This window comes from Botryllus schlosseri, chromosome 16, assembly GCF_051294905.1.
Source record: "Botryllus schlosseri isolate E-star chromosome 16, Bs_hap1, whole genome shotgun sequence".
Taxonomy (NCBI): Eukaryota; Metazoa; Chordata; class Ascidiacea; order Stolidobranchia; family Styelidae; genus Botryllus; species Botryllus schlosseri.
Genome location: NC_137251.1, coordinates 20,795,245 through 20,805,855, shown reverse-complemented (window position 1 = coordinate 20,805,855; position 10,611 = coordinate 20,795,245). Strand labels below are relative to the sequence as shown.

At 40.4% G+C, this 10,611-nt stretch overlaps 1 long non-coding RNA gene across 1 annotated transcript; it reads left to right on the top strand.

Moving 5' to 3' along the window:
* The first annotated feature begins 6,552 nt into the window (after positions 1–6,552).
* Positions 6,553–9,115, top strand: LOC145459399 (uncharacterized). The gene is made up of 3 exons (XR_013921390.1): positions 6,553–7,580; positions 7,965–8,049; positions 8,922–9,115. It is a non-coding gene; the product is annotated as an uncharacterized LOC145459399 (long non-coding RNA).
* The last annotated feature ends 1,496 nt before the right edge of the window (positions 9,116–10,611 follow it).

The window sequence follows — 10,611 nt, the reverse complement described above, 5'->3', positions numbered from 1 at the left end:
TGGCTCATGCGTTAAGGTAAATACGAAAGCAGAGAGAACCTTACGTCAAGTTGGGGATGAAATGTTCGAGCGACATCGAACTGTCCTAAACGCAGTCTCCAAACGTCTCCGCTATAACGATGTCGAAGTCAATGAAAAATATAAAGAATACTTACCCGATGAGCGAATGTTCCTGATGATAGCTGATGAAATTTGCAAAGATACCAAAGAAAATTGGGGTAGGATTGTCTCCCTCTTTGTGCTCGGTAGCATTCATGCTCGCAAGAACGAGGATGAACATCATGGGGAGCATATAGAAGCTATCATACAGAGAGTCGGAAATTACATTGCTAGCAGAAGACTAAAGTGGATAGCGCGAAATGGAGGATGGGTGGGTGATTTACATGCTTTGCCTAGGATTTATAAATTATCTTTTAGCATGAGATATATAGTGTATCCGCTCCCCAGACCACACATCATCTCTCGATGATGAAACTCAGCTTTACCTTCCAATTCGGTTCCCGATACGATAACTTTCATCCGTATGATCATTAAGGCTTCTATTTTTGTTGTAGGATGGCTTTGTAGAATTCTTTGGTAATACCGCTTTCGACTACAATAAAGTTTGGAAGGGACTCGTGTTTGTCGGGATCGGACTGACATCTATTGCAATGGCATTATCAAGATAATGGATGTTCGCGTGTTTTGTCTCATGTAATATTTTAAGAATAAAATTCTTAATCGTTTAATCGCATCCATTTTACTGTAGGACCTATACAGTTTCTTCTGAGAATACTCGAAGGATTCCCCATATGGAAAACTTCTTTATTCTTTTAATTTTTCAAATTTCTACAGCTACGTAAGGAAATTGTTAGGATTACCCAGAATACATTGCAGGTCAAATTTGATTCGATTACGAGCATTACAGCGACAGAGATTTACGATATTGTAAAATGACCTACCTTACGACATCAAATTTCGTCTTCTCTCCAAGTGGAAATATCATGTTCTATAATATTGTCCATACCGAACAAATATAAATTTGCCTGTGCTGTTGCTTTGCAAGAATACTTCGCTCACATAGTAACCAATTTCTGGTGGATCCCGAATCGATATAGACAGAAATGCGGAAACTTACATTGACATGTCTTAACTACTGCCATGCCAGCCCGTGCGAATGAAAAGTAAGTACAGAAGGTTAGTATATCAACGATATCGTTGCCCGTCATTGCGTCGATTCGCTGCTTGAAATCCTCCAGATCGATTGATGTTTCGAGGTTTCGTGGTTTCGCTATGCTGTCATCCGTACGAGCAGAATGTCCGGATTAGGAACAACTACACCAGGACCATTGAAGCTTTCGGTACAGCGCAATATGAATAGCGCTACGTTGATCGATTCTAATTCAACAATGTCTCCCGCGCACGATTGTGTAGCCGGATTTTCGTTAAATATTGACGACACCCACAAACCGAATGATCTCTTCCCCCTTCACATCTATGATAGAGTTATCACTCCAATGACTACGAATAACTTGAGATTCCGCCGGATTAATATCCGAGTCAAATAATACCAGAGTATCTTTTCCGGCTTTTAAAACCCGCACTGTCGCGTTCAGCCTATGTCGCAACACCACAATATGCGGCCATACAAAACGATGAATAGTTGCTTTTTGTAGTACCATATCTGCGAGATATTTTCAGTTGGGTGTAATTTCACGCTGCTCACCAATTTACAGCTCACAGTGCAACTGAATTGGCGTTCATACTAATTCTACATAGCTTTTGCATGTCAGGCAATTACATCATCAGTAAAACGCCGGCGGCGACTCATTTAAAGCTTGTTAGTATCTGAGATAATTAGCGCTCAAGCGTAGCATAGAATCGCTAATGATGTTTGTCGTACAATGTAAACTGTATATCATTATAATAAAGATCAATGGGACTACGTCTCGAGTAAAAAAATTGACTTAAGTTCACGATTTTCCATGTTGATCAAATACCACAAACTTTGCTTGCTTTCAGAGTTAGTAACTAAGCGCATAACAGAATTTACACAAAAAGTCGGTTCTCCGAAAATTTAGTAAAGTAGTTCTTTTCCAATGTACTAAATAAAATTGTATTAAGCCATGGAACAATTTACGTAACGACAGACACAAATTAGTCGGTTATACAGTTTTATGACATCCGACAGTACTATGGAGCCTATCAAAATGCCGAAAGGAGTTCGTCGTCTTTTCTATTCTGAAATAATCAAGGTTTTATCAGGACTCCCCTTCGTAGAAACTTTAACAGAATTACTAATATCACCTCAAGTTTACTCAAGTAACTCTAATTTGATACTCGAGTACTAAATCCTTCTTTTCCCAAGGAGTATGTTGGAGGCTATTGCTCGATATTCAAACAATTTGCAATTTGCTGGAATATCACAATTAGGGATCTAAAAGTAACTAATATGGGTATGTTTGTAGATTATTTACCCTTCTACTCAGAGGTTTTTCAGGCGAAACTACCTACTTTTAGGACTATATATTTTAAAGTAGTTTGAGCTTACGTTTGTATCACCTTGACGAGAGGCATTATCAGACATGAAAATGATTTTATCACCTAATATCAGAAGTTAACACACGTCAATGTGGTTCGGAATTCACGAGAAATTGATTACTAAGAGAAGTATATTCTTGTATACACAATAGCGGAGAAAATATTTAACATGTAGCAAGCAGGCCGATATGAAGATGTACACTATAAAATTTTGTATGCCGCGCTGATGAGATTAATTATAATATACTTCTCATGTTAGTGATTTTTCAATAACGAAACTCTTTTTCGGCATAAGCTAATTAATTTCATATTAAACATAAAATACCTGCTAAAAATATGAAATGTTAAAGCAATGAGTTATTCCACGAGAATCACCTCACGGAGGGTTGCTGTGTAAAACATATTGATGGGTCAGGCTGTAATCATTGAACGCAGTGCTGACTTTTACTCGAAAAGGAATGGATACAGTTCGCAGGTTTCGTGCAGTAGATCTGACTAATTAATGTTGATACTACTCTGCGGCGAGACTGTTTAGTACGGCCAATCAATTCTTGACGTCTATCGTGTCCTAACCAAGTTCTGCAAATCGAATTTGCAGTGGATGATCTGCCTTCTGATTTCGGCATGCTCGCCTCTATGTGCGAGTGTGTGCCATTGGTATTGTGGATATTTGCCTAACATTGCAAGTGGATGTGAGAGAAGTACTTACTCGAGTATAGTTGAAAGGAGGTGCCTAGCAAACATATTCCAATTTGGTTTTGTAATGATCGAAATGTGTGTAAGTGGTGCGGCGCCTTCGTGTGTGTATATTTACCTCTATTCGGTCATCCGTTCGGAATCAATATACACTCAAACTGCATTTCTGACGGCTGGCAAATTGCGATGACGTAGTCATGCCTCATACATGCTTCGAAAAGGCAACTTGACTCGTTACTTGACTTGACTCGAGTCAAAATGTGCAATGACTCGAAATGACTCGAAGGTAGTGACTTGATCTCAATACTGACTTGAGGTGACTCGGAATGCCGTAAATTTGTTGGAACCATGGACGCAACAAACTAATAGCGTATCAGGGGAATAGTAAATGGATCAGGAGGTCGCAGCTTGGTGTTTCGCTAACTAAGTATAGATATGGCAACCGTTGGCAATCTGTTAGTTGCATCCTTGGTCGCTAAACCATGTTATTAAGGCCGCTTAAAGGTACCGAGTACCGTAGTGGTACCTTCCAGTGATGCACCCCCAATGGGCCGTTCGGCGTTCCAACATTTTAATCACTTGGACACATTCATTAATATATTTGCGTAATATTTTCTTTTTCTTTTTCTGCTCCTATATTTGAAGATATTTGGCCATGATATTAATGGCCTACTTATCAGAAGTACACACGAATCCTGGATTGGAATTTCAATGCTCAACTTAAATATGTTTTGATATCAGATCAGTCTCTACTATACCAGTCTGTTGGATTCAGAATATTCATAGTAGCTGAAAATTATAACCTTATAGCTTTTATGATGGCATCATACATCTGTCCGCCCATATTGTGTCTATATCTTATAGTTAATGTATACCAAGTACAACAACAATTCAATTCAAATAGTTATAAATGTGATGATTCTTTTCGTGCCAGGCCTAAATTGGCCCACCATAGGGTAATCGATGTAACTGCTGGGGCCTTATAAGATACCTTGGGTTTCCGTACACATCTGGTCGGTGAATTTTGTGAGTGAAAACGGTCTGTAATGTTACTTCTTCCATGCATTACTGTAGAAATTTTGATCAATAGTTTTTGCATGTTTTGCTGGGATGGTGGATCAATGAATGGGACACTGGATCACGCGCAGCGCGAAGCGGAATCCCAAATGGCATAAGTCCGCCCAAAGATATGATCGGTTCCGTTGACTTGCGAAAACATTTTGATCCTAGTTCAAACCTTCAAAATTCCAAGCATTGGGGCAAATTTTGGAAATTCCTCCCGGACGCAGTTTGAACAGGAAAATTCCGGACGTATGGCAATCCTAACATGACCTGCATATATGGTACACGACCGGGATAATTCGGGGTTGAAAGCTGCTTACCTGTTAAAATGTTATCTGTTTTACGCAAATATATGAGCACAAGTTATGGGGCCTGCCACATCAAAAACCATAGAGTGATCGGCTTCCCTTCAATATCTAAGCCAATGTCGTACCACGAGCGAGGAATCCTGTATTAAATGTATAGGGGGTCTGCTCGGTTGTGAAATTATCGATTGAAGTTTCAAACCACTCTTGCGTCTACGCCATAGGCTTTCAGAATCAACAGGGTGTGTGCGTTAGAGCCGTACGCGATGAAGTAGTTGATATACGTCTGAATTAATGGGGATAGCAGCAGATGTGTTGCTTATAGACTGGAGTTGCGCAATCGGTCGGCATGAGCCAGCCGTGATCAACGTGGCGGTGCGCGATCGAGACCCTGCGGAGGATGTATTTATTTGCTCGGTGTTCACTTCTTGGTCCAGAATGGTATACTACGCCTTTTACATTGCGGGGGGCGAGTAGAATGCAATCACGTTGATGAATGCAACTAAAGGCGGCATATAGTTCCCGACACTGGTTATGATATCAAGTAGATTACCCAGGCAATTTGCAGTTAACTTGCAAAGCTAATAAAAACTTGGATTAGCTTGACCGCTAATTTGGGAACTTGGTGGTTTAAATATCAGTTCCAAGGTATTGCCGTATCCCGAGGCCAGCCACATTTTCGTGCATTCGGATATGACCATAAGGTAGTCAATATAAGACACACTTTTATATTGACCAGGGGTGTTTAACCGAGTACCGTTAACTTTTCTGAGTACTCAGCCTTGCCTACTACTCTACTACTACTACTACCACTACTACTACTTGCACTACTCACTCTAGCGGTGATGTTATGCCACTTTCTACTTCATGAGGTATTTAGAAAACGACCTCCTTTTGCATTTCGGATTTTGTAATGTTTGGATGAGTTTTGAGACATGGTTATCAATCTCACGCTGACCGGTCAAAACAGAATCAGTGTAACGATAATGTCAGCCATTGAATTTATATATTCTCGAAAAGTAAGCGAGGCTTAATATCAGTTATAAGCACAAAAACCAGCAATTTCGAGAGTGGCTACCGTTTTACAATTGCTAAAAGAATACGACACCTGTTCAGGTTTCAAAGCTACCTGCTCGAGTACTTTTAGTACCTTCAGGTTGGTTTGGGATGCTTGGGGGACACTTTGCAGTGGGCCGGTGGCGCACAGGAAATGAGAAAACTACGAAGCCTGTGTTAGCATCGTCACAAGTGGAATTGGAAAACTTATTGCGAGTTTGTAGTTATTGTTGACCGTACGGGTGATATCTCCGACTAGAGTTCCAAATTGCAGCACACTTTCCATAAATATTCAGTTCGATGACCGAGACAAGGGGTCGTCTTCCGGGCAGATTCACTTATTTGCAGGTTTCCCAAGTACAAATATAAATTATCACGGGTGGCGGTGATGTCCCTCTGGTTTCGGTGCAGGCAGTTTCACCGGTGCCTATGCGGATGGTGCCGGGATGTCCACTGTTGATCTTATATTGGGGTGGCGATCGGATATAGATGCGATGTGATGTCTTCTGTGAGACTGCTGAGCGTAACTTCCGGGCTCACTAGTCCGCCTCTTTCTCCTGAGATCTAAAAATCACAGTTGGTGATGGTTAGACATGTTGTTGTGGTTGTGGATGAGGAAGTATGTTTGCACACGCCCTGGATTGATACGAAACAAATGAAGGCTGTGATTCCGCGTGTAACCACAACTGATTTTATGACCAGCAGTGGGCGGCGGACTATCAGTAGCCGAATGCCCTAAATATGTTTTTATGTGAAGCCTAATTATAAATTAGCATGCTTAGTCCAGTTTTCGGAACTCAGCTATATGGCTGGATTCTTATTTCCACATCAGTTAATTGCGATTAAATCCCGCCGCCGCGATCCCTACGTCGTGTTATCATGAGGTGAGTTGAACTTCACCTTGTAGCTACACTGTAAAAAATCTGGTAAATTTACTGGGAAACCTCTGTAAATTTTGCAACGAATTACCGGTCGCCGCCAATAACTGTGCGTAGCTTGTAATTTTACATTTTGATATGTAATATTACCTCAATTTAGCTGAAAAGTCAAGTTGCCAGAATTTCTTCGCAAAATTACTGACAGTTACTCGTTACTGAAGTTTACCGGGCTATTGGCAACATTGATTAGCTTGAAAATCTATGCAGCCAATGTATACGTGGAACTGAATGTTACTGATATCATTCTCGTGGTGATTATTTGACCTGATTCAACCTCGTTCGCGAGATTGGCGTCTGTCATACGGAAATTGTTGGCCCTAGTACCGATCCCAGTATAGTAAACAGTAGGGTAAAAGAAACAACCGACAATCGTAGGTAATGTGATACACCATAGCCACTATATTATATTATAAGGCTATGGCTATAATGCCGGTCTCGCTGGTTACATTCGTTGTCACGGATAGGACTGATGAGTTAGAATATCAGTTTAGGATGTATAATATTGTTCGGGAAACTAGAAATATCAGCAACGCAAGCTCTGTTGACCATTTGTTAATGGCGAGCAAGGCGACCTGTAATAGGTTACATTAGGTTAACGTTACGCGTTACTGATTTTTCTGAGATTCGGAGTAAACAACCAACGCACCGCTGTGACATCACAAGCAGCGTCTGGTTTAGTAGGTACGGTAAGTAGTGCACAACACATGGAAGAAATATCAATTTATACGCAATAAGATGGAAAAGAGAGGGACTATATGTAATGATGAATGTTTCTGTATGAAAAACGACCTAAATCAAACATTATAACGAAGTGGCCAATAGATATGATTGGTGGCATGTCAGCGGATGAATACCGCTTATTTCAAAATCGTTCGAGTGTCGTATCGTCGTCTGGCCATTATTGAGATTTGAGCAAAGGTTGGAGCGAAGCTTGTGCGTGAAGAAAGTGGACACGATCGTTGAAGATTCCTAGGAATGCTGAATGGGATACGCATCGTAAAAGGTATAGTACTACTTAGTATTCGTTACCGTGAATATATACGACTGTGCACACCACCGGGATGACTTAGATTTCATTATTGAAATATTTCATTCGCCGCATTATTTGTTCTATTTTGGGATATTAGTCGACTTATATAGTCCCTGTGAGACCACATACTCCGCCGCGGATGAGTTGAAACTGTTGGCATGTTTATGTCATTTTCGGGCCATAGCATAGAGATGTTTTTATCCACTGCTGGAGTGCTGGATTTGTTTAGCACACATGCCACCTCAAATGAACCTTTTGCTTCAATACATAAGATCAGCGGTTCTCAACCTGGTGAACGCGAGAAATTGACCAATTCTGTATGAATTCTGACTAAGCGTGTTTTGCAACCATTTTCAGAGGACGATTGTTAAAGATGAAAGTTATTCCGTATTCAAGAAAGCTCGCCAAATGCAAACTCCAGCAGTCGCGCTCAACTTCACCGGTACGTTTAGCGTAATATCTTTGATATGCCAAGACCGTTCTCAGCGTCACACCTGTGTGTAGTCAGTAGAATATTTGGAATCAGAAACGTGTGCTCCTCACGGAAGAAATTTTTTTATGGTACATTTGGGCGATTTCAATATATTTCCACTACTGATACGATGGACAATCCTGATCTGGGGCCAAGAAATAACAGCATGCAACAAAGTGCATGACTAATAACAATTGGCCCACACGATGATGCATTATCATGTATAACTTGCCCTAAATTTTCGAAAGCACTCCCTCCATGAACCCTACCGGTGAGTCTGATCACATGGGCTGAAAAAGATAAATATTTGACAGTAATATGTGATACTGCTACTATTACTTACGGTAGTCATTCATGAATCTAAAAAATTTTCGCGTTCCGCTCTGCGTGAAAATATGAAATCCCAGCAACTACTCATAACATTGCCACTCGCAATTTCGGTGTGTACAATAGGTCTTTGTGGTAAGTGAAATAGTCCGGACCTCCGGAGTTCACCGGGAATTGATATGGACAGATTAACATAGCCTATCTCTATATTAGATGATGTGCTCTTTTTGACATGACGATAAGTGCAGGGGGGTCAATTTTTTTGGCCATCGCCAAGGGAGGCGCATGTCAAAAAAGGTTGAAAACCAATGCATTAGATGAGGTAAGTCATTAATCTCTGCTATATCATGTAAAAGGCAGAGCCGTCATCACACAATGTACCAGTAGCGGTACTTCAAAAATTGTTTATTTTTGTTCGCCTATTTATTTGTCTTAGTAGTCTTTATAATGTCATGTCTAGGTTAGGAACTTTGCTTAATATAGCGACTCATGCATGAATTCTGAATTCTTTTTAGGGGAACTGCAAGATACTAGTTACACAGAAGGAATGAGGACGAGAAAAAGAAACCATTGGAAGTTTGGCCGATGGTGGGAGACCACTCGTGTTACTGCATGTCTCCTAAAGAAGAATTAGACTTCAAACAGCAATACTTTTCCATCGATAACCTTCTCATCGTGAATCATGAATGAATATACAGTTTGTTCCAAAGTCGTTTGGGTTGTGAAAAGAAGCTTTTGCGATATTTTAGCATTGGGTTGCTTTGCGATAGGTATGGGATGTACGTGGATTTACAAGCTGGTATGTAATCCTGATTTACACGGACAGCATGCATGTAGGTAGGCGGCAAAATTACAGTCTCAGTGGCAAATATACAGGAGAAAATGTAGATTGGATACACCGGAGGTGACTGTAACATTACAGTCTGGCGTGTAAAGTGAGATTACCGGAAGAGTGTAAGTTAATTTTACATTGACTATCGGTAATGCTGCATTACCACGAAATGTCTAGCTACCGTGCTTCCAAACATTTCGCGGTAAATCGAGTTTTTTTTTTTACAGTGTACTAATTCGAGAATGTGTACCCAGGACTTTAACAGAATGTTGGAGAAACTATCTTGCCAGTATCTGAGTGCGAACTGAGCGCACATGACTTATTTTGACCATAAGAGCCTTGGCGGCATTTTGCATAACATTGATATCTTTATTGGTAAATAGTTTGCCGGGTTTTGCTCTGGTGGGGAGTTAGTTGTTTGCAAATAATAAGTAGATATGTGGAGAAAAGTATCGGTGTAATCAGAATCTTACGGGCACTGCTATCCTATATAAGTCTGACACAGTCTGCCAAATGCTGACTGTAAATCAGCAGGTTGTATAATTTTGAATGATGTCTACGAATTTAATCAGTATGACATACTTTATACGGGCTGCTAAACGGGATGCTGATATTTTAGTAATGAGAAGGTGAGGGCTCATTTGCAGGAGGGATTGAATGTACAATCAAACAAGGTTTACTAATCAAGTTTGTGTCGATTGAGTAATTACTCTTTTACTTGCAAATTCCAGAGGCCTTATTCGTTCTTGTGCCTTCATTTGTCTATTCGCAGATTTAAGCAGTAACGTTGCACTGCTTTCTACTTGCTCTATTTACTTTGGGCGTTATGTTGCTGGAATACTCCTACTTATGCCCTGCAGTTTTGGGCAAGCCTGCTTGATTTGCACAGTGGGGAATTTGAGGAACCATGATAAAAATTTGCGTCACTTGATGCGGACATTGTCTCGAAAACTACGTGGGTGGAGTGGCGCATTTGTCACAGTAACGTTGGTAACAGGGTATGCTCTTGAATGATATAACCTGTTTTGTGCCAGTAGTCAATTTGCGTCAATCCCCAATATAAATCTTGCGATTTCAAAGATTCAAAATTCAGTGCTCAAAATATACAACCCGTTAACAAAATAAAATATTTAAACCACTAATCTCTTGCACTTGGCCGTTCATTGTCCGAGTCCACTTTTGGATTTTGACATGACTGGGAAGTCGCTAATACTACTTGTAATCAACTGAAAATTCATTGTGTTATTTCTACTGCAGTGACAGCGACAACAACTTTGACTACCATATCCTATTCAACAGCCGCGTTGTACTATCTTGTATGGGATGTGGGCTATGCTGTTGCATTACAACTAAAATTGTACCACTATTCACAT